This window comes from Mustela nivalis, assembly GCF_964662115.1.
Source record: "Mustela nivalis genome assembly, chromosome: 1".
Classification (NCBI taxonomy): Eukaryota; Metazoa; Chordata; class Mammalia; order Carnivora; family Mustelidae; genus Mustela; species Mustela nivalis.
The window spans coordinates 176,498,100-176,521,247 of NC_139020.1; the positions used below are offsets into that span (position 1 = coordinate 176,498,100).

The following is a 23,148-nucleotide window of genomic DNA, read 5'->3' on the forward strand; positions in this document are numbered from 1 at the left end:
TGAAGTGCCCACATGCTCCTTGTGCTGGACAAAAGGCCCAGTCCCACTTATAAAAGCACTCACTCGATGAGAGTATCAACATTAATACAAATAACAAGAGTCATCCCCCAATGACCATTAGACGTCACAATGGAGAAGAATCCTGATGTTTCAGAAAATAAGCCATTGTTGGCACAATCCCTTCCCAAAGTGACAGTTAAGTGGCTCAATATCCTCGTTTACAAGGACACTGAAAACAAAAATGTTAAGATAGCTACTGAATAAAGTTTTTTTATTATTATTCTAAAAGACCCAATAACAAGCAGTATTTTGGCTTCCGTCCTTCAAGGGAGCAGTTATGTCTCCCCAGAGGTCACAGGTAGATCTTCACATTTTAAGTTCTCCTCTTAAGGACTTTCAACAGGAAGAAGCTTCCTCCAGAAGGCAGGGAAAATTTGGCTTTTCTGAATCTCTAAATGTGTGGCAGCAGAAAATGAGGAAGGTGGTGGTGTACAGGGCTGGGCTGCATGGACCACCTTGGCCATCCACACTCAGCTGCTTGAGGGGGCTTGTGACATCTGAAGAAAAACAAAACCAAAAACCAATTGCTCAGAGATTGGTTCCTGAATTGTAAGTCATTTCTAGGAATAACTTCCCATTAATCCCAGAAAACATTTATATCTACGAAGTTTGAACAGCTCTTCCATCAATTTATTCGGGATTTATAATCAGGGAGCTGTCATTTTCCAACAAGAAGATGATATGCTCGTTGATTCCATTTCTCTTTCTGGCACACGAGGAAATGGTGAGTAATGCTCCTTCCCCCTTGGGGAATGAATCAATGGTGGCAGAAACACACCCTGAGCCTCACAATGGAGAACCCTGGTGTTCTGCTTGTCATCCTCTTCTCTGCCAGCTGATCAATGACAATATGTAAATGTGCATCCAAGACAACCCGCCCTGTCTGCCAGCATTACAGGAGCCCCTCCCTCCGGGTCCTTTTGTGCATCTGTGACAGAAGAGCTTGATGTACGGTCTCCCTGACGCGCTCCATCTCATTAGAGGACAATCCTTTGCTCAGTTCTTAATGGACTTTACAAATTGGTCGTCCTCCCTCTGGTGCAAGATTATTATAATTTTATTGTTCATTCCAGGAATTAGTTGCCAAAAATGACAACATGATCAGTACCACTGACAGATACGAGGAACATCTCCCATGACATCTTAGGAAGGGGACCATCTGAAATAATGTTTGATCTTTAATTAGGAAGAAATGATTTGCCACTTTTCAGCAGAAGTGGGAAACTACAGCATATGTGCCCTCCGCTCCGAGAAGCCGGCAGCATCCCCATCCCCCAGTGCTAAAGGCAAAAATTAAGCAAACTAATACACGCTAAACAGAGGCCTCGCTGTGCCAGCTGGAATGTGCAACTCAGATGTTAGTCGCCGTCACCTCAAATTCTACATCGGGAATTAGAAGATCTAGACTCAGATCTGTGGTCTGACACCAACCTCCTCTGGCGTCAGTTTTCTCATAAATAAGATGGATAAAACAATGTCATTCAATCATTTCATTTCTAAAACTTTGTCTATGGCTGAGACTTTTTGGTTGCCAGCATGGTAACCATTCACTTCTTTCTTCTACTCTATTGGCAGATTCTACCCCAACCCAGCAGAGACTGAAAATGCCAGATACTCACTTTCTCAGCCCTCCGTGCAGCTAGGGACAGCTGTGTGATACAGTTCCATCAATGAAACATAAGTGGACATTCCAGGGACCAGCCAGGATCTGGAGTTCAAAAAGAGAGAGAGAGAGCATGGGAGATGGATGAGCAAGTAAGGCACGCACTTCTTCTCCCTTCTTCCAACTCCGGAAGTATGGACTTGGGATGTGAAAGTATGGACTTGGGATGTGGACTTAGGGGTGGTGGTGGCCATGTTTAAACCAGGAAGGGAAGGACCAGACACTTGCAGAGACAATCACCCAGAGCCATGGCATTCTGGGCCAACAGAGAACCAACTCTGGAATTCTATACCTCTCAACGTCTTATTAGGAGAAGAAAATTAAGTCCAAACTAAGGAAACCACTCGGGTGCCATTTTATTTCTTGCATCTCAAAGCATCCCAGAAGCATCCCAGAAGAATTGTTATTCTGTGTTATGCTGTGTTACCTTTTTTTGTCTGTTTGTTTTTTCCATATTTTATGCCACTGATGGCAGCTGTCTACCATGGTCTGTTGGATGTTAGACTGGCCACAGGTGAAGGCCCACAGGACCCCTAGGAAGGGTTGGTGGCAACACCTGATCCCTTCACAGACCCCCATCCTGAGGTAGGATTGGGAATTTGCTTTCCTATGTCCTCGCATTGATTTGCTCCACCTCTGTGGTCTTCCAGCCTTGCCAATAACTCAATTAGAGCCTCCAAATGCTGAGATTCTCCCCAATTCTCTGCCTTTAGATTACAGTTTTACCCTCTGATTAAAAAAAAAAAATCCAAGTTTTGCACAGTGGCAGTATCGTAGTCAATGAGGTTTATCCAAGGCGCGATTATTGTTAATTGAAAAAAAAAAAATCCGGGAAGAAATAGCCTTAGAGACGATGCTAGATCTTAATATATTATTATTTTATCAAATAACATTAGCCAAATATTACCAAAGAGGAGACATTGAGGTCAACTGCAAGACATTTTTAAACGTTATTCTTAGGTGCCTCATTAGTGCAGTAGGTAGCACGTCAGTCTCATAAACGTTATTCTTTGGGCCATCTCACAACTTTTAAGACACAACCCGGGACCTAAGATATGCAGAGATTGTTCGAAGGGATTCAGTGTCCTACTTTACCGCTGGATGGCAGAGAACCATGACTTTTACTGGCTAAACGCCCTTTAAAATGCTGAATGAGCAAACTTTTTCTTAAAAACGAACAGCACCCCTCTGTAAAACTCAGACAAAGGGGCCGTTGTAACCTAATTTCAATGTAATTTTCACTTGCTCTGTGAGAGCAGGAGCAGCTCCGTGGCAGACCTCGTTTCTGATGAGTTTCAGAGAGCTAAGGGGACAGTTAGAGCTGAATTTACGGTCACCAGACACTGCCAGAGCTCTCCGCTCTGTACCAAAGCTATGAAGGCTTGAAGCAAATGTCACTATGACAACCATTTATGCGGCTAAAATGGAAAAGTAAGATTTGATGGGAGGGGGAAAAAATGCATGCACCTATAATTCTAAAATATATGGCGAGTTTTATGTTTATTTGTTTTTTTTAAGGCCAAGCCCAGCACCTGCCCCCTCCCCACCCCGCCCTCAGATGTGTGTGTGTGAATAAAAGGGGCCATAATGAAACCATGAATAATAAGTACAGGGCTTCAGAAATAATACCACAGGGTCTCCAAATATTCTAATTTAAAATCCACCAGCAACATACCCATGTGTCCCAGCTAGCCGCCCTTCACGGGAAATTCATGTGCTCTTCCCCACGGTTTATCCCTCGCCCCTTCTGAAATATGTTCTGCCAAAACCCCCACAGCAAAATATTCAAAGAGTTTGAACGCTGCCTTTTTTAAAACAACAGGTAGAACGAGTAATGAGTTCTTTCGATGTGTGCTTGGCCAAGTCTGTTAACGACAAACCCCAAAACGCCTCTGGGGAGTTGGTACTCTCAGAAGCCCCGTGCCGGTTAGCTCCCTTCTTCTAGAAACCCTGAAAAGTGTCACTGAGAAAAACAAAACAAAACAAAACCCATGTAAGGGAAAACCAAGGCCTTCGTGTCCAGGGCTCCCTCTGTCGTTCTCTTGGCCTGAGTTTCAGATGCCCGCGTCTTCAGAAAGACGAGAGCCTGCCCTAGGCGAAGGATGCTTCTTTAAAAAGGGAGAGAAACAGTTGTTAAGCAGGTTTTAATGTCACCTGCGCAATCCCCAGTCTCTGCAGCATGAGAGTTCAAATGAAATTCCATTTCTACCTGAATTACGCGGGCTCTGCTCCCCCCACTTCCAAAGCTCTCACTATTCAAAGGAATCCCTTTGATGTCTCTTTCCATTTCAGTGTCCTGGCTGGTGTCTGCAGGATGGAGGAACCCCACCAGCACGACACACCCCATCCCCCCTCCGCAGCAGCCCCAACCCTCCTCAAGAAGGCTGCTCCTCTGCCTGCGGGACAACTTCGTTTGGATGCTGGAAGATCCACGCCCCTTGAGGGACCACACAGCCCTGAGCTCCCTCCGTCCTTGTTCCAAAGCCACAGTGGGTTCTGAGCAAAAAGGAAAACATGAGTCTTGTTTTGTTACCAAGGTCCAGAGTGGCCAACCTTGTGTTCTGAATCTTAAAAGTCCCTCAGAAAACCAACGTCAGGGTTGCCTGGGTGGCTCAGTGGGTTAAGCATCTGCCTTCAGCTCAGGTCATGATCCCAGGGTCCTGGGATCAAATCCTGCATCAGCCTCCTTGCTCAGCAGGAAACCTGTTTCTCCCTCTGCCTCTCCCCCTTGCTCATGCTTCTCTCACGTACTTTCTCTCTCAAACAAATAAATACAATTTTTAAAGGAAAAAAAAAAAAGAAAGGAAAAGAAATTCAGAGAGCTACCAGAGGCAGTCTTAGTTTCAAGGTCAGACTTCGTTGTGGAGTTTGAAGTGGAAAAGAATTCTTCTATCTTCTTCCCACCTCCAGGGTGACCAAGCACTGGACTTCCTCCCCAAGCTGTGGTCTGTACTCCCATATAATCATCAAGAGCCACCTCTCGGGGTATCAGCTCTCTGTGGAAAAGTCTCCCACCGCGAGCAGCCATGTTCCCCTATGAGGTTCTTTCCTGACTACAACCAGTCAGACTTGAGAAGACCGCTGAACCAAACTGGATTCATATTCTCTCTCTCTCTCCCTCTCTCTGTCTAACCCGGGAGACAATGGTAATGAAGACACCACCATCAACATTCCCAACTGTGGTTATGGTAAGAAAGTCTTTAAGGTTGCGGGGGAAGCTCTCTGGTCCTCTGTCCATGGATGTGAGCTGAGAGTTTGAAGGTCTGTGCTTGTCACTCCATTTCTGTGAGAGTCCCCGTGTCCTTGTGGAAATCCACCTCACAATGCAGTCCTAAGAGTCATCGTGACAGCCATCAGAGTCAAGGGCAGAAGTGACTTGGCCCCCTCAGTCCTTGCCTCAGCAGGGGTTTCACCACAAAGCTGATGACTCATGAGGCCACAGGGTGCCACGATCAACAGCAGTGCCTTTTCCATTAGGAAGACTCAACACTGTGCTCAAGTCTGAGGACCCCATGGGCAAATCCCCAAACCCATCTTAGAGTACTAGCATCCTAACAATGCTTCTGGCGCCGACTTCCACATCATTCAGGATCCGGGCAGGAGATAGGAACCATACCAATGTTTTCTAGTTTGTTCGAAAGAGAGAATTTAATAAATAATAGGGTTAGCTAGGGATAAGATTGTTAAATTTACAGAAAGGAAAAAGAAGACACTAAGCTATCACATAGGGAGACAGTTATCACTGCCAGGAAGTCAGGAACCCAGGGCAGAGGTTGGAATGATTGGAGCTCAGAATCCTAGAGAACATTTTCTGCCGAGCTGAAATTTGGATGTCTGAGAAGGAGGTGCTGCCAGGCAAGTGCCGTTAGCTCAGAGCTTAGAGGAGGGACTCCCCCAGGGGCAGGACCCAGTCCTCTGAGGAGAAGCCACTGGCCTCCAGTTCTGGTGTTGGAGCAGGCAGAATGTGGCCAGGTCTGCTGGCCCAACAGCAGACGAATTCCATTGCCCTGCTGGGATGGAGAAGCATTACTGCAGTGATGTTCGCAGCAACAAAACATCTCCCAGGATCCTCTAGTCCCTCATCCTGGCAGAGCCTTCCAGGAAGCAGTTGGCCCAAGCAGAAATGTGGCTTGTAGTAGCCCAGCCACAGCATCACAAAGCAGAACAGAGGAGGGAGATTTGGGAGCTGAGAGACAGTAGCTTAATTACTGATGAGATCATTATGTTTATCCATAGGGAACAAGGGTTTTAAAAGGTAGAGGTGAGATAGGACGGAGTGTTCTGGCTGAGAGAACAGCATAAGCAAAAACAGAGACGCAGGGAGCAGTTGTTGGGTGAACGTGGCTGGTGCATGGGGCTCCTGAGAGTGGAAGACAGACAAAAGACAAAGAGAGGAGAGAAGTGGAAAAGTGCACAGCTGTCCTGTTGTGGGGGGTCCTGGGGAGCACACTGGGAAGTCAGGACATTTTCCTATAGTCATTTGGAACCCAACAAACACTTTCTTATTTTATTTATTTATTTATTTGACAGAGAGAGAGAGAGAGAGAGAGATCGCAAGAAGGCAGAGAGAGAGGGGGAAGCAGGCTCTCTGCTGAGCAGAGAGCCCGATGTGGGGCTCGATCCCAGGACCCTGAGGCCATGACCTGAGCTGAAGGCAGAGGCTCTTACCCACTGAGCCACCCAGGTGCCCCCCCAACAAACATTTTTAATCAGGAAACTAAAATAACCAAAGATGGGTTTTATGACCCCAGCAGTGTAGAGAGAGGAATTATCACTCTTTTTCATCTTCACAAATTGCCACCGAAGCAGCCAGAAGATGGCTTTATTTTAGCACATCAACCCTTCTGCTTAAGTTTTCCAGGACAAAATACAGTGCTCAAATGAATACCTTTTTTTTTTTTTTTTAAGATTTTATTTATTTGAGACAGAGAGTGAGCAAGAGAGCGCGCATGAGTCGGGGAGGAACAGAGGGAGAAGCAGACACCCCGCTGAGCAGGGAACCCAATTTGGGACTCGATCCCAAAACCCTGAGGCCATGACCTGAGCTGAAGGCAGAGGCTTCACCAGCTGAGCCACCCAGATGCCTCTCAAATGAATACTTTTTAAACGGAGGCTGGTAGGAGGAGAACAGGGTTTTGTTTTGTTTTTTGCCCAAAATGTCCTTGCCCTCCTCTGGCAAGATTCCAGGTTTAAAACCGCAGATTTGTTTGTCCACTACAAAGGGAAAGATAGTTCCTTTATACAGGATGAACCTGGCAAACAACAATTTACAGGAATTGCGATCAAAGAAAACATCACCTACGATAAGACATACCAACGTTACGAACTCCTGCCCGTCAGTCACTGAGGAAAACCCAGTAGTTTTGTGGCTGAAAGTGCATAACCTCAGACCAATCATGAGAAAACATTGGACAAACCCAAATTAAGGTCCATTTATAAAATAGTAACTGGCCTGTCCTCTTCCAAAGTGTTAAGGTCACGAAGATGGGGAATGGTAGGGCATTCGAGAAAAAGTGGTGAATTTCACATAAGGACCACAGTGTAGTTGAGAATGCTGTATCAATCGCAATTTCCTCTTCTTGATAATCACACCAAGGTTGTATGCCATGTCATGATTGGGGCAAGGAGAGAAAGAGATCTAAGAGAATTACCTCACTTACTTTTGCAACTTTTCAGTACATCTAAACTGAATTCAAAATAAAAGTTTTTTCTAAAATGCACAGATTTATTTACATGGCCTGGAGTCCCCCAGATTTCCAGCCATAACCATCACAATACGGGTTGAGTAAACAGATGATTCCAAAGTGCCTTTTCTGGAAAACAAAGACCATGAGACTTTCAGGCACAGCACATCAGCAGATGGGATGTTACTTGGCAGAGCACTGGGTGAGAAATATTTCACAATGGGCACAATGAAAGAGGTGAGAGGTTACCAAAGACCAACACTGTCTGCTTCCTAATAGAGTCAGGGACCAGCCCAGTTTACAAGATGGAGTCATAAGCCTCCTGCAACCAACCCACACCTGCTCCCAGGACCAATGCATCAGTCATCCTCACCTCTTCCCTCACATCCAAATAAATCAGTCATCAGGACGTGTTGACGCTATCTTGGTATTCTCTAACCCACCACCGCCTCTTCCATTCAACAATGGTCTATTGCTCTCTTGTAAGATGACCAAAGCCAATTTGGCCATTCACAGTTGCCAAACTTCCCTACTGAATCTGGAGAACCTCCAATGTTTAGAGGCAATTTCGAGCTGTATTTTTCCTCAACCCCCTCTTCCCACCTGAGCAGTATGTCACACGTAAGCAAGTCTCAGGCTGAAGGTCACCACACCTACAAAGAGTTCTGAGCAAGCAGGTCCTAGAGAATCAAACCATCTGGGCCTGGCCCAAGCCAGGCCTCCATTCTCAGGTTTTCAGGTTTTTGATAAAGCGCGTTGCACAGAAGTTTCATCCTGAGGTAACAACGTGTTCCAAAGCGAGGTTCACCTCTCATTTAGTCAATTTAGGCAACAGAGTCTTCCCTGGAGAAGAGAGACTAGGATCCTTCAGAGTTCTGGGCCTGTGTTAACTTTATTCTTCAACCCTGGCAGAGATTCTTTGCTTGAGCAAACTTGGGGTCCTGAACCTTCTCCTAGGCCCATCTGCGCACATCGTCATAAAATCTGGTTTTAGCAAGAACCCTGAGAAGTCAGTTGAATCAGAACGCCTCTACCTTTGACAACTGATCATTCTCGATATCTCATCATGTTCTTCATCCCCAGTGTCCCGCAGGTGATGTCTGATCACCTGGCCTGTCTTCAATAAGAATCCTGGACTGGTTTAGCCAGAACTCCTTCTTACCCCCCATGTTCCCTCTTAGTAATTTTCCATCCACTAGCCCTCATTCTGCTCCTTTGCTATAAATTCCCACTTGTCTGTGCTGTATTGGGAGTTGGATCCAGTCTCTCTCTCCCCCAGTGTAAAATCCAATTACAGTGCTCTCTGCACCTATCTGGATGGTCCTAGATAAAGTCTGCCTTACAATCTTTAACAAGTGTCATAAATCATTTTTTCTGTAACAACTCCATTTGTGCAAGGGCAGATTCTAACCAATGGATATCTTGAACACCATTTATTTCACCAATAACATTTATTTCTAACATCCCTTATGTTTAATTAGCAGACAGTGATATCTGATGGCAGCCCTGGAAAATTGGTCCCTGATTAATCCAAATGTTAACTACTCCTAAAGTAAAATTTAAAGTTGACTTATACCTACATAGAGAGATATATCAAATTGTCGATATTCATGCATTTTTAATAAATGGCAGAATATTTAACAAGTTCTATGTTCTGGTAAGTTCTGGGGACAACTGATGAGCTCAAAGAGACACAGACCCTATCCACAAAGAGCTTATAGTTCAACGGGGCAAGGAAGACAACACTCACACAGCTATTTTTCTGCCAAAAAATAGCTCATTCGCCAGAGATGCATGCTCAAAAGAAGTGAACAGCATTCTAGGAGTAGCGCAAACGAAGAATATGGCATTGTGCAAGGAATCAAGGAAGGCTTTTTTGAGAATGTGATAAATGAGCAGAGATCTGAAAGATTAAAAATTCCAGGTGAAGGTGGTAGAAAAGGGGGCACAGGGAACAGTCTGCCAAGTGCTCTACAAAGACCTGGTGGCAGGGAGAAGGACAGAAGGAATGCCAGTGTGACCTGAACAGAAAGAACCCTACTTGAGACTAGTTGGTCCTAGCTGGCTGCCCATCTCTGCTGTCATTCCCCACCTACCCCCACTGCATACACTCGTCATGTGCACACCACATTTCATCGTGATGTGATCCTACTCCGGTAGAGCATGCTAACTTGCTTTTCCAGCCAGCAGCTCTATGAATTTTAGAACCCCTTAATATTCTTTGTTGAAAACTCTCAAACATCACCATCTCTAAGACATCACTTCTTCTCCCCGCCTTGTAGCCCCTTATTCAGCCTTACGATTAACGCACTTTGGTCGACCAGCCATTACATTATAGATTTGTGTGAGTTCTTGTCTGTTTCCTCAGTGGACTATCAAATCCTGGAAGACAGGCATCTTTTTCTGCTGGAAATACACCATATCCCTAGTGCATAAACAGAATACAGAGTACAGGGTGTCTACCCAAACAGCTGAAGGAAAGAAGAGATGCCAAAAGAAGGACACACAAGACATTTTGACCACCAATGTGTGAATTAAGACTACAGGCACTGCAGGCTAGCTGCCAAAGCATTGCTTCCAGCTTAACACTTGGTCCACTGCCCAGCCTCCTCAAGCCTCAGTTTTATCTTCTGAAAATGGGAGTAAGATGACCAACCTCAAAAGACTTTCGACAGGAATAAAATGAACTAATCTATGTAAGACTCTCAACACCCAGAAAGGAATAAACACTCAATCGCATGTAAGTTATTATTAAACAAGTTTTACTGAGCCTTTCCTTAAATCCAGTTCAGGGAGAATTATAACAAGATCTCAGCACACAATGAATTTCTTCCCAAGATGTCTAGAATAACAATGTCTAAGAACGCTGATGCAGCTGACTTTGCTTTACAAGCTGGGAAGCCTTCTTGTGATTCTAATACCTTCTTTAAAAAAATTCCTAGGACGATGAGGTAGTGTGGAAGGTGAAATTCATTTGGATGCCCAGGAGTTCTCGTTCTGTGATCCTCTGTTAAAGACACTGGTTTTCCCAGCCAGAAAGGTTCACCCTTGATCATCTTCAATCTGCTCAACCCACATTAAATCTTCTCATCATGGGGATGTTATAAACCACACCTCAATTTGCTGATTAGGAATCTATTTGATTTCATCACCTTTTCTATAATTACACCCTCTCTGTCCTGTAAGGAGATCTTATTCAACATGTGACAACAAGTTCAAGAGCATGCATTTATACTTCAAACTCCCTTTAATGGAATTTCAATAGCAAAGGCAATGAACACCTCAGAAGTTCATTTCTAATTTTTAACATTATAGCAACTGGTATAAATTATGAGCATCAGAAGAAATAATAAACACGCAAGATGAAAAATGAAAAACTGTACCCTGCCTATAGTACTTAGATTTTTTAAAAAAGCAAAAAAAAGTACTTTGATGTACAGAAAAAATCAATAATAACATCTTTTAAAAAAAAAAAAGATCTGGTGTAAAATTTGATTCCAATAGCCTTCTTGGCAAAGAGATTTCCTGTTACTATTTAAATGCAAATGAGTTGTGAAGGTTGTGTCAAAAATATTTAGCTCAAAACTAGACCCAATACACCAAGAAAGACAGAGAACAAAGCCCAACCAAGGAAATGGAAATAAAAATGTTTGAGTTTCCAGATTTTGATAACTTTATGCATCTAGAAACAGAGGGAAGTGATAAATGGGTACAATTAAGATACTCTATATGCCATCTATTAAATACTGTGTGACATGCAACTGTATGGATTTCTAGCTTAACCAATCACAAATTTAATCCGAACATTTACCACTTTGTCTTGATGATGCTTTGGAGAATTCAGCTATTGATTAAAACCTATTTATGTGTCCTTTCACAACAATCCATTTTAAGAGCCTTTGATTTTTTTTTTCAAAGAAGAAGAAAAAGCACATTTAATTGTGGCCTCAAAGTCCTAACGAGAAACATAAGCTTGAAATCATATCTCTGTTCCAATCCACTGAAGCAGACATGCAATTTAAAAGAATTTAAAAGAATTAATCACAGCTGCGATAATGCAGCCTACAGAGACTTTCACTTAACCAAATATTAATGCAATTTATTCAGCTAATTCTACTTGTTTGAAAGGGAAAAGTCCATGTAGAGTCACAATAGAAGATGAACACTAGAATTTGTTCAAGAATAAAAACAAGAATAACAATAGCAACACCCATTTATTGGGCCCCAACTTGGTGCCAGGCCCCGGGCTCAGAGCTTCAAGTGCATAATCTGATTTAGCTAAGAAAACCCCATTATGTAAAGATATTGTGATTAAGGGGCACCTGGGTGGCTCAGTCGGTTAAGCATCTGCCTTCGGCTCAGGTCATGACCCCAGGTCCCTGGGCAGAGCCCTGGGTCAGGCTCCCTGCTTAGCGGGGTGTCTCCTTCTCCGTCTCCCTCGGCCCTTCCACCCTGCTCATTTTCTCACTCTCTTTCAGATAAATATATAAAAATCTTTTTTAAAAAAATTTTTTTAAAAGATATGGTGATCAAGTGGATTTTTGTCCCTCTCTCCCTTTTCCATGTGAGGTTCCATACTTCCCACTACAGTAGACATCTATGTTCTGCCTATCTGAAGCAGGCTTGGCCAGGTGACTCGCTTTGCTACCAGGCATGGTGCCCTGAGAGGCCTTCAACGGACGTGCACCGTTTGCCTTGGCCTCTTCTGCCTTCTTCCAGGAGAACATGCCCCAGGTAGCTGCCAGGGCCAGAATGATATAGGCACAAGGAGCAGATCTGAACCCAGCTGGCCTCGTGTCTGGGTGAACTACAACCAACACACAGGCCCATGGGCAGGAAAAATAAATGTTTTCCACTGTAAGTGGCCGATATTTTTGGATTGTTTAACATATGGTCTCACTGTGTATTAAACTGGCTAATTGCGTGTATCTGTTGTCAAGGGCTGAAGCAAACCACAAACTAGGTGCCACAGACTAGGTGACTTAAATGACAGAAATTTGCTGTCTCAACCATTCTAGAGTCTCTACGTCCAAAATCAAGGGGTCCACAGGGATGGTTCCTTCTGAAGTCTGTGGGAGAAGGGAGAAGGCCTCTCAACTTGGCTGACACACAGCTGTGCTCTCCATCTCTTCCCCGACCGTCCCTCTCTGTGTGTTTCTATGTCCAGATTACCCCTCTTGAGAAGGTCACCAGTCATATGGGATTAGACCCCACTCTGATGACCTCACTTGAACTTGATTACCTCTGTAAAAATGCTGTCTTCAACTAAGGTCACATTCTGAGGTACTGGGGGTTAAGACTTCAATATGTGAATTTGGAAGGGACATAATTCAACTCATAACATTTAGGTACTATTTTTAATATCAAGTGTATAGACGTAGAAAATGAATTTCAGAACAAGCAACTTTTCCAAGACCACAGAGCAAACAAATGATGAACTAAGCCAGAGCCTAGACTTCGGACAGCACCTTAGTTATTAAACCTTCCACTTTCCTGCCTATCCACCACTTTGCACAGAATGCCCAGAGTGAATTTTTTTAAAACCGATGTCTTTATCCATGATTGTCACACAAACACATGTACACACTGCTTACATACGTGCTTTCTCTTTTCATTTTTTTTTTTTAACAGAAATACAGGGACTCTCCCCAAACCCTTAAAATGGAAGAACTTCTAGAATGCAAGCTGCTTCATTCGTTCAATACTTCCAAAAGACCGACTATGAGTCAGCTCCTCCAGGGAGCAACAATGAGCAAAAAACATCTTGTCTCCTGCCCAAATGGAGCTCACAGAGGGTGATCGATGGATCAAAACAATACATACCTTACTCTGAAATCACACCTGTGATCGCTATGACAAGAGGAAATTATAGGGTTCCACTAGAGGGTAAAAGTCAACAATTACGACTTAGTCTGAGATGCCCAGAGCAAGCTAAGAAAACAAGAAATGAGCAGAAATCTCAAGCAAGGAGGAACCCCATAGGAAAAAGCACAGGAGAAGAACATTCTGGAGAGTGAGGAAACCGCACGTTCAAAGACACAGTGGCCAAAGGTATCCCAGAAGTCCAGAGCATACCCAGTCATAAGTTGCAAAGGGAAGTGGTGGGAGACACATCTGGTGAGGTAGATACTATCCATTGGGATCTACTCAGCTATCCCGGGCAGGAGGGACTATTAACAGCCTCATCTTCAGACGTTTCCCCAAGGCCAGCCAGTTGATACATGGTCAAGCAGAGACTCAAACCCAAGCATGTTTGGCCATGGAAGCCGAGTGTTAACCACCACACTGCACTGCCCCTCAAAGCAAAAGAAAGTACTCTTTCTTCAGTGGAAAAGCTACTAGTCTTATCAACAATGCCTCTATTACGGAGCTGCTGCTTTCTGGCTTAAATCCATCTTGTGACTACTGATTTGGTGGTATTTACACTACCTTATTTTCTAATTTCCTTGTGCAAAATGTACTGAAATTTATAAAACTGCCATTTCTGTAAGTTGAAAGATGGCCAACTACTAGCCATTTCACACGTTACCTCATATACTAATGCAAGTAAAAGATGTGAGCTGTTGAGTTAATAATCATCAAATGAACAGGTATGGCATCGCCATCTAGATGAGGAAGCGGAATATTCACAGAGACTGGGAAGACTGCCAAGATTCCCTTCCCAAAGTTGTGTGTCCAGGGACATGCCGCGGGGCTGAAGGAGATGGGGGTGCCCCCCTCCCCAAGCTGCAGACATGAAGGGGGCTGTTCCTTCTCAAAGTGACCCACTTTAAGTACGCCAGGCACACTTTGCAGATGTCTGCTCTGATAGAACAATTCTCGACCCAAGGAACGGAAGAGAGCCAGACAAAATATCTCAACAACTCCCACAGTGCTTTGCTCCCAGATCATTTAGAGCAATTTATCACAGTTTTTTCACAAGACAGTTCTAAGTCTTAATGAACTCTAGGGAGGAACTTCTGCCCACTGCCCTCCTTCCTCAGAGCAACCCCCAACTTCCAGCCCCACCAGCCAAGTGAATTGCCTCATGGCCCGCTGTCCCTGAGCCCATGACCGCCGAGAGGGGAGAACCTGGATTGATGTTTCCTGCAGTCACTAGTCTTTGTGAGGCTGCGCTTTCTCTGGGGCAGGTAAATTCTTGGCCACAGACCCAGCTTGACAGCCCGGTAGGTATCCAATGGTTGACAGCAGCTCTCAGCTAAGGCACACTGGAGGCTGGTTTCCAAGACAGCTTAAACACAATTAACTTTTCATTTGACGCAGCCTGCCTCTCTCTGCTCCTAATGTTCCCTTAGGACCCAAGATCCAATAAAGTCCAGCCTGCGACTGAAAAAACCAGGCAGAGAAAGTGACCAAATATTGTTCAACACTACATTACAAACCTATGGGAAAGGAGTTTAATTAAAGACCACAACAATTCTTCGGGGAAATGTTTCTTTTATTAACCATTCCTGCCGAACAAAGCAGCTTTAAACAAACCTTGACTGCTTGAAAATTGTGTATGCCTGAGATATTTTTTTTTTCTTCTTAATCTGTTCTGCTTTTTGGTTATTTGGTCATTAGGAAAATCAGAAGTGTCTTGGACCCAAGAAATCCAATTTGAGTGAGCTCATTCCACATTTATAAATATGAGCAGATGACATTTAAAACACACAAACCAGTAGGGACAGTTCTAAGTGTGAAATTGTTGTTCAACATAAAGTATTACCATAAATATATAAAGGAGTATTTGTGGACCAACTAACAAGTTTAAGGCATTTCAGTGAAATCTATGCACAGCCTGAATGTAGATACGACATTTATAAACGTAGAGGAAATGCAATTCTTTTACGCTCTAGTGTAATAAAACCACTAGTTAGTGTCACTGATATGATAGCCCCAATTGCAGAAGAGTGAAAAAGCAGAAATCAAAATGGAACAATGAAATTAGATTTTAAAGTATTATTGGAAAAGAGGAAATACCACCGAGGAGCAAAGACATGAGTGTATGAATTTTTTAAAACTCAACAAAAGTCAGAGGACATCTACATTTAAACCTGACCCATGAAGACATGAGAATATTCCAAGGCCATGCACTAAGTCAGAGGCACATCTCGTGTGGAGACATGCTCTTGAAGATGTGTAGGACAAAGAGAACAGCCCTTGGGAAAGTGAGTTTGCTTTTCTCAACAATGCCATGAAAATATGCAAAGAAACGAACATTCTGTAAACATAGAAATTATTAAGCACGGACTATAAAATTCTACCACCAACATCTTCATTCCCAATGAATGCACTTGTTTGTAAATTCTGCACATAATAGGACCCTCTATCTAGGCATATCTTCTCCAGAAGACCTTTCTTTTGCGTGCGTTAGATGTGGCAAATTTTGTTTTCCCAACATCCCTCATCCCCCACACTCTTTTTTCAGTGAAACCATGCAATACCCTATTGGGTGGTGGAACCTATTTCCATGGCCCCTTGAATCAGGGCAGCCCCAGATGCACAGGCTAGGGCTGGGCCAAGGATATTTAAGTGAGCCCATGGCTTCCAGTTTCTGCCTCTTGACAGTTAGCTGCTATTAAAAAGTACAATTGCATGAACACCACCAGGCTGCGAGTAGCCAAGCCATATGGAGAGGCCTACAAGGGCACAGACAGACAGGCCAAGGAGCATTGCTGGCAGCAGACATATAATTAAAGAGGCCATCTTGGAAGTGGAGTCCCCATAGTATAGCTGGAGGCCTGCAGCTCAGACCCCCCTACCACCCCCACCAAGTCCTTCCCCAACCCGGATGCCAAAAATAAAAAGCAAAATAAAATGGTTATTTTCAGCTACAAAAACACAGTGAATACTGACCTCTGAGGGGAGGGCCTAGAAACATGTATTTTTAAATACTCCCCTCATACTTCACATATATCCAATTCTGGCTTCATGACCCTCTCATGTTCCAAGCCTGGTAATAAGCTTATTTCCAAGGCAACGTCCAAAATAACTTTAGAGGCATTTTGGCGGATGTCAGAGTAAGCTGTCTTGACCTGTCCATGCCATGGTTTTGCCTACTGTGGTGTGCTCTTTGATATAATAGTACATGGTAGAAAGTGTTTTCTTTGTATTCACCCTCTGCAGTTAAACAACCAATTTATCTGCCAAACAAGTTTGTTCTACGAATAACGGCTTCTCACAAGTCCACTAGCCATTCTTTCTAGAGAAGGCAAATCAGTAGTAAGATTCAATTCAGACAAGCTTTACTGTTTACAAAATATATTGCTAGATGGTGCTTGTGATACCATCAGAAATTGGGGGGGGGGGGGGGAGGGGTGGCTGATCCCTGGCAACTCAGCCTGGTAAAAGAAACAATTGGGTCGCCTGGGTGGCTCAGTGGGTTAAGCCGCTGCCTTAAGCTCAGGTCATGATCTCAGGGTCCTGGGATCGAGTCCCACATCGGGCTCTCTGCTCAACAGGAGGCCTGCCTCCCTTCCTCTCTCTCTGCCTGCTTCTCTGCCTACTTGTGATCTCTCTCTGTCAAATAAATAAATAAAATCTTTGAAAATAAATAAATAAATAAATAGATAGATAAATAAATAAAAAAGAAACAACCGGTTCCCTGAACAAGGGTTCCCATTATGCAGATGGTAACAGAGCGCTACAAAAGCAGCATTCTGCTCTACTTGGCACCTAAGATCTGCAGATCTTAAGCAAGGGATGGGGCCATGTTTGCAAAGCAGATGTGAGAGGAGTCTTTTATTTTTTAATCAGGAGAACTTCTTCCTCCGGGATAGAACTGTCACAGAGCATAGTCAACCCCTTTCATAATACACTAGGGAGGAACAATGGTTAATTGAGATGCCCAGGGCCACACATCAGCCAAGCAAGGAGGTTGCTAACAAACTATTAATGATACAGGTTAATTGTTCAGTGACTTCTGTCAACATGACGGCATCCCAAACTTCTGTGTAGGAGTGTCAAATCCCAAGGAGGCAGGAAACAGAGCTGGGTCACACAAATAAATAATAAGCAAATTTATGCCTCCAATGCCCCTATTGTGATGTCATGACTGCCATGACTGTCTGTGGAGACTTTCGGCACTGGAGAAAGTGAAGAGCTTGACCTCTTGGAGTTTGGGGCAAGTCAAGGCAGACCATGATGATCGCGATTGTTTATGTCGTACCCATGTGGCACTTCTAACTCACTAAAGGCTGCCAACATTTTCCTCCAGTCCATATTTGTGAAGTTGACTGAGCCAGGATTTTAGATTTCAAAACTGTGAGATCATGGGAGGTCAAATGCCTTGTCTAAGATCACACACCTGTGGCAGCTGGAAAGTCAGAATTCCCAGACGCTCTGACTCTAAGTCCACAGCTCTGCCCAGAGAACGTTAGAAATCAGTGGCTCTGTTGACATCAAATATTCAGAAGTGCATTGTCTATATGAACAGGTCCTATTGGATGAACCTCTCTGATGGTTCCGACCGACAGAGAGGTGTCCAGATGCAGGGCTTGGACTCACAGAACATAAGCCTCACTCAGCTTCTTAACAGTGTGATTTTATCCTAGTCCCTTCATCTACCTAGGTCTTGGTTTCTTCCTGTATAAGATCAACATGACACCCAGAATCCTCAACACATAAGTTTATGCTTTTGAGAAGCTGATTCATAGGTTTCTTCCTCTCTGAGGTCACCACCTTCCCTGGGTTGTGTAAAAGCCCACATTCAGGAAAGCCAGAATGCCAGATGGGGCAGGGAAGGAACGAGCTTCAGAAAGAAAGGAGAGAAAGTAAGAGAAATTCCCCCAGACTCTATAGAAAGGGGACAGGGTTGCTTTGGGTCCTAGGGATAGTCTCAGTATAGACCCTGCTTCATAACGGTGTCCTGGGAGACTGGCCAGATTTCCGAAGGAATGGCTGTGTAGAGCATGAGAAGACAAGAGACCACAGACCTTAGGACTCCTGGCTTGGTCAAAGATACCACCCCCTCAAGGCACCTGGGTACCTCTGTCAGTTAAGTGTCTGACTCTTGATTTCTGCTCAGTTCATGATCTCAGGGTGGTGAGATCGAGCCCCGCATTGGGTCCATGATGGGTGTGGAGCCTGCTTAAGATTCTCTCACTCCTGCTCCCTCTGCCTCCCCCCCCCCGAATCACCCACTGTTTCTAAAAAAGAAAAAAGGAGCCACCACCCCCTTAAATGACAGGGAAACAAGGAAGCCAACAATGGACACTGGGAAACAGGAAGTAATCAGGGTGGGCTAATGCAATGTTGTATCACTCCAGATGTATTATGGTCAGTGCAGTTCAGGTGAGGGGGGACACCACCTACAAATGACCGAGACATTACATTGCAATGAAGTGCCTTACAAATTCCTCTGCAGGCAGTGCTGATGCCAGCATGGAATGCATCACTCTCCATTCTGCTGAGTCCAGAAGAAATACCTCAATGGCCTGAGGGACCATGCTCGATGAAAGAAAAAACATCTTAGACCCACCAAGGGAAAAGCAAATCCTGTCCCCTCATCCCCTGATCCCTCCAACCTTCTGTTCTTGGACTACAATGACAAAGTCAATCTCTCTGTGGCAAGACTACCATTAAAACTCATTACTGTGTTGTCTCCCATTCCAGAAGACAAGTGAGTTGAGTTGCTTTGATCCAGTTCCCCTCCGTTCCACCAGACCACAAACAATGTTAGCCACCAAAAATTCTAATACGGCTTTCCTTTTCGCCTAACAAGGAAGGAGATTGGGTGTACCAAGCTGTTTCATTAGGACCACCAAAGAATTTTTATTAGCAGTTCCATCACATTTAACTAGCTCTTTTAGGAACATAAAGAAAATCTATGTCAGAGGTTTGTCAGGCTTTGATGGATGTTTTCATTCTTGGAGTGTTATTACTGCTCTCCTTATGTGGCCAGGCGGCAATGGGGAGTTGGAGCTTATTAGACGCCATACTCCATCTGCCGCCATGCCCCGCAGCTAGGATATTGCTGTTGGAGCCCAACGCCAGGCTTCGAAATTACACAGTTGGGCTGAACAGAAAGGACTGGCCATTGTTTCAAGGAGGTTTTCTCTACCTCTTTGACTTAGAAAACCCTGAGCTTTTCACTTGCTCCTGGTTTGTAATATCAGGAAGAATTGAGAAGAAATCGGTTTGTTTGTGATTTGGCCAGCCCAATGACCAATGCCTTATTCTCTGTTGAAGGGGCTTGATTCTGTCATAATCGGTGATGGGAATGGCTAGGAGAAGAGGGCAGAGAAGGACATTACATATTGGCCAAGGTTTTGGTGCTTAGATCTTATACAAGGTCCTTTTTTTTTTTTTAAGATTTTATTATTTATTTATTTATTTATTTATTTATTTGACAGAGAGAGAGATAGGGAGAGAAGGAACACAAGCAGGGGGAATGGGAGAAGGAGAAGGAGAAGCAGGCTTCCCACTGAGCAGAGAGCCCAGGGCAGGGCCCCAATCCCAGGACCCTGGGATCATGATCTGAGCCAGAGGCAGATGGTTAACAACTGAGCCAGCCAGGCACCCCTATAGCACTTTTTATCAAAGTCATTTTGTTGCAATTTTTTTTAGATATTAAAGCTATATATTCTCTTTGAAAACATCAGACAGGTGTGTATTCTTACAAAGCTATCATGTCACCCATAGTCTCTGTGCCAGTTCATAGTTTCTAAAGATGGCTACACACACACACACACACACACACACACACACACACGCACACACCCCATCCCTCAGGTTCCTCTTATACTGCAATACTGAAACTTTACACAAAAAGTCCAAGTTCCCTCCCCTTGAAACTTTGTGGGTCTTTGTAACTGCACTGACAGATCAGAATTCAGTGAAAGTGATGCTGTGTGGTTTCCAAGGACAAGTCATAAAAGGATATGGGGCTTCAGCTTGGTCCTCCCCCAGCACCACCACCACCATGTGCATCTCCCTTTCTCTCTTTTCCCCTCCCCCTCTCCCCACTCCTGCTCTTTCCACATGTGCATTGGGAGCCCTGCATTCACATGAAGGAAGTGTCCAGGCTGGAGGGATTACATGGAGAAGCGAGAGAGAGTTAGAGAGAAACACCCAGAAGTCCAGCTGTGCCAGCCCCCAGCTGTGTGAGTCTCCTCAGGAATCAGATCTATGAGTGACCCTTCAGATGATTCCAGCCTTTTATCTACCCCAACTAACACCAAGTAGAACTGAGACGGGCTTTGTCCCATTAAACCCTGACCAGATTACACACTTATGAGTAAAATAAAAGGCTGTTATCGGCAGGGGCGGGGGGGGGGGCGTCTAATACTGCATTAGGTAAGCAGAACCACCTCATCACCTCCAGATAAACCCCTGTTACCTCATCAGCATCAGTACTCTCAAATAATAAGTGGCCTTCTCGCCTATTCTCAAGTCAAGAAAAAAATGTGTTCCACCAAGCAGTTTTTGTTCCAGCTGCCTGGTTTCATAAGTTATCAGTTTGGAATGTAGAACCAGTTTCCTCCAATGAAGCAAGTTATCTTGGTGGGCCGGGCCACAGAACCCCACTCAATCTCAGTCTCCATACAGAGTAGATGGCCTTAGAGCAGGAGCTCTACAGAACAGTGCTCCCATGTCAGAAAGAGGTTTCTTCCTTCCTTTGAGTGTTTTAGGAATGAATCTAACCTTGAGAATTTTTTCATGCCAGATGTCTCACCATCATCAACAATTTGATGAATTTTATGCAAGGAGTTCAATGAAGGACAGGTCACACTGCATTGTGGTTGTTGAGGTAAGTCCCCTGAGAAATTTAGAGCTTGTGTTCACTAAGCAGAAGTGATTAAAAAAAAAAAAAAAAATGGGTTGACAGGAAAGGATCATGGCGGCCATCTCTGGTCTCCTTCCCCTGCCCAGCATCATGCACCTTGAGTAACCACATCCCCGTGTTCCTTCAGACCTTGCTACTCAAAATGTGGTGCCCAGACCAGCTCCATCAGCATCACCTGAGAGCTCATTAGAAATGCAGAATCTCTTGGGGCGCCTGGGTAGCTCAGTGGATTAAAGCCTCTGCCTTTGGCTCAGGTCATGGTCCCAGAGTCCTGGGATCAAGCCCCACATTGGGCTCTCTGCTCAGCAGGGAGCCTGCTTCCCTCTCTCTCTCTCTCTCGGCCTGCCTCTCTGCCTACTTGTGATCTCTCTGTCAAATAAATAAATAAAATCTTAAAAAAAAAAAAAACAAAGAAAGAAATGCAGAATCTCAGGCCCCACCCTGGAGCCTAGTGAATCTGAATCTACATTTATCAAGAGCCCCAAGTAATTGATATTTACTTAACCATTGGAGAACAACTGTTGATAGACATTCGCCTTTCTTCCTTTCAGTTTGTGTGGCCTGTGGACCTGAGGGTCCTTTGTGACCCTCGGTGTGGCCAATCAGTAACAGCTCAAAATTAGGTATGTGAATCAGGCCTAACGAATGAGGGCTACACGGAAACTTCTCTTACACAGTACAAAGAAAGGAAACTTTGGGCTATTGCTAAACTATTCAGATGAAAACCACAAATTGTGGTCACAGATGGGGTTCGGAGGTTGACATTTAAATACCAATTCCTGTATACAAGCCTAATGAAGAGAGACGTACAGAGGAGTCAGAATGACAGAGAGAAACAATATCCACTTTATGTTGGAGAGGGAAGCCTGACTTCAAGTCACGATTATACTCTCTAACTTAACCTCTGGAAACTGGACATCAGCCTCTCCCAGGGAGATGCTATCCCAGTAAGCTTACCACACACAAGGCCAACAATACAAACATCTTGAACACAATTCTTTCCAAAAAACAAAAGGTTGCTGAGTCGCCTGTACCCAGTGTCTTCTTTCAAATATCAGGGGATGTTGCTCCTTTTCTCCATGAAAAATGAGATGGAGGGGGAGGAGATCCAGGAAGAAAAACAAGCTTGAGAATGAAGCACCCCCGAGAGAAGAGATAGAGAAACCCTTGACTAGATCATTTAAACAAGTGCAACCAGTGAAGCCAGAAGTTACGTGACCCAATAAGTTCCCTTTTGTGAAGGGGTCCTAATGCAGACATGGCAACTCCAAGGGCACCAAAGGTGCTGTTACATGGGACAGTTGAGGATCACAGAGAAGAGAGCTCCTCTATTATTTTTGCTCCCTACCAGAGTAATAGATTTGCTCCTGAAGTCAGAAAATTACTGTAAAAACTCTAAAGTGAACTGATGATAGTAGTGACTAATGACTAGTCACTAGTATGCTGATAGTGACTAAGGCACGGAGGAAAAGCCAAATATCTCCACGGATCTCACTAGGTGTAGCAGGTCTTTGTGTGGCAAAGACCTAGTTGCTAAGTGGGAAGGCAGTTTTTAGAGAAAAGGTGTCCGGGTAAGTTCCACAGGACTATTCCTCCCAAAAAGTGGTGTCTCCATGTTCCTTGAATCCCCTAGGCCTAAGTCCAAGCTTTCCAGTGACTCCTTATTATGGTTTCTCACCCTTCCACATGGAATGGCTGGAGGTCTTAATCCTTCTGACCAGCCAGTGTGTACTGAAAACTCACACATACACTTCTAAAGGTCTTACTTATAAAAACAGGCCAACATAGTATTAAGACATCAGGGCTAATTTTTCTTTTTCCACATATGCCTCACACAGGAGAAAATTACAGAGTTTGAAGGGTGAGCTTGTGGCATACGAATCGTGACTGAGCCTCACCAGGCACAGGCCTGGAGCCGAGCAATGGAGGGAGCAAGGCGCATGAGGGAGGTCTGTTCTCATGGAGGCGGAGGC

The 23,148-nt window shown here is 44.3% G+C and overlaps 1 long non-coding RNA gene across 1 annotated transcript in view; it reads right to left on the bottom strand.

The window, feature by feature from the left end:
- Positions 1-254: 254 nt before the first annotated feature.
- LOC309847349 overlaps positions 255-23,148 on the bottom strand; it is a 68,811-nt gene continuing 45,917 nt past the window's right edge. Inside the window, exons 3-4 of the long non-coding RNA XR_014302410.1 lie at positions 1,680-1,768; positions 255-557 (exon numbers count right to left, since the gene is read on the bottom strand). This is a non-coding gene — a long non-coding RNA (uncharacterized lncRNA). The remainder of the gene's footprint in view (positions 558-1,679; positions 1,769-23,148) is intronic.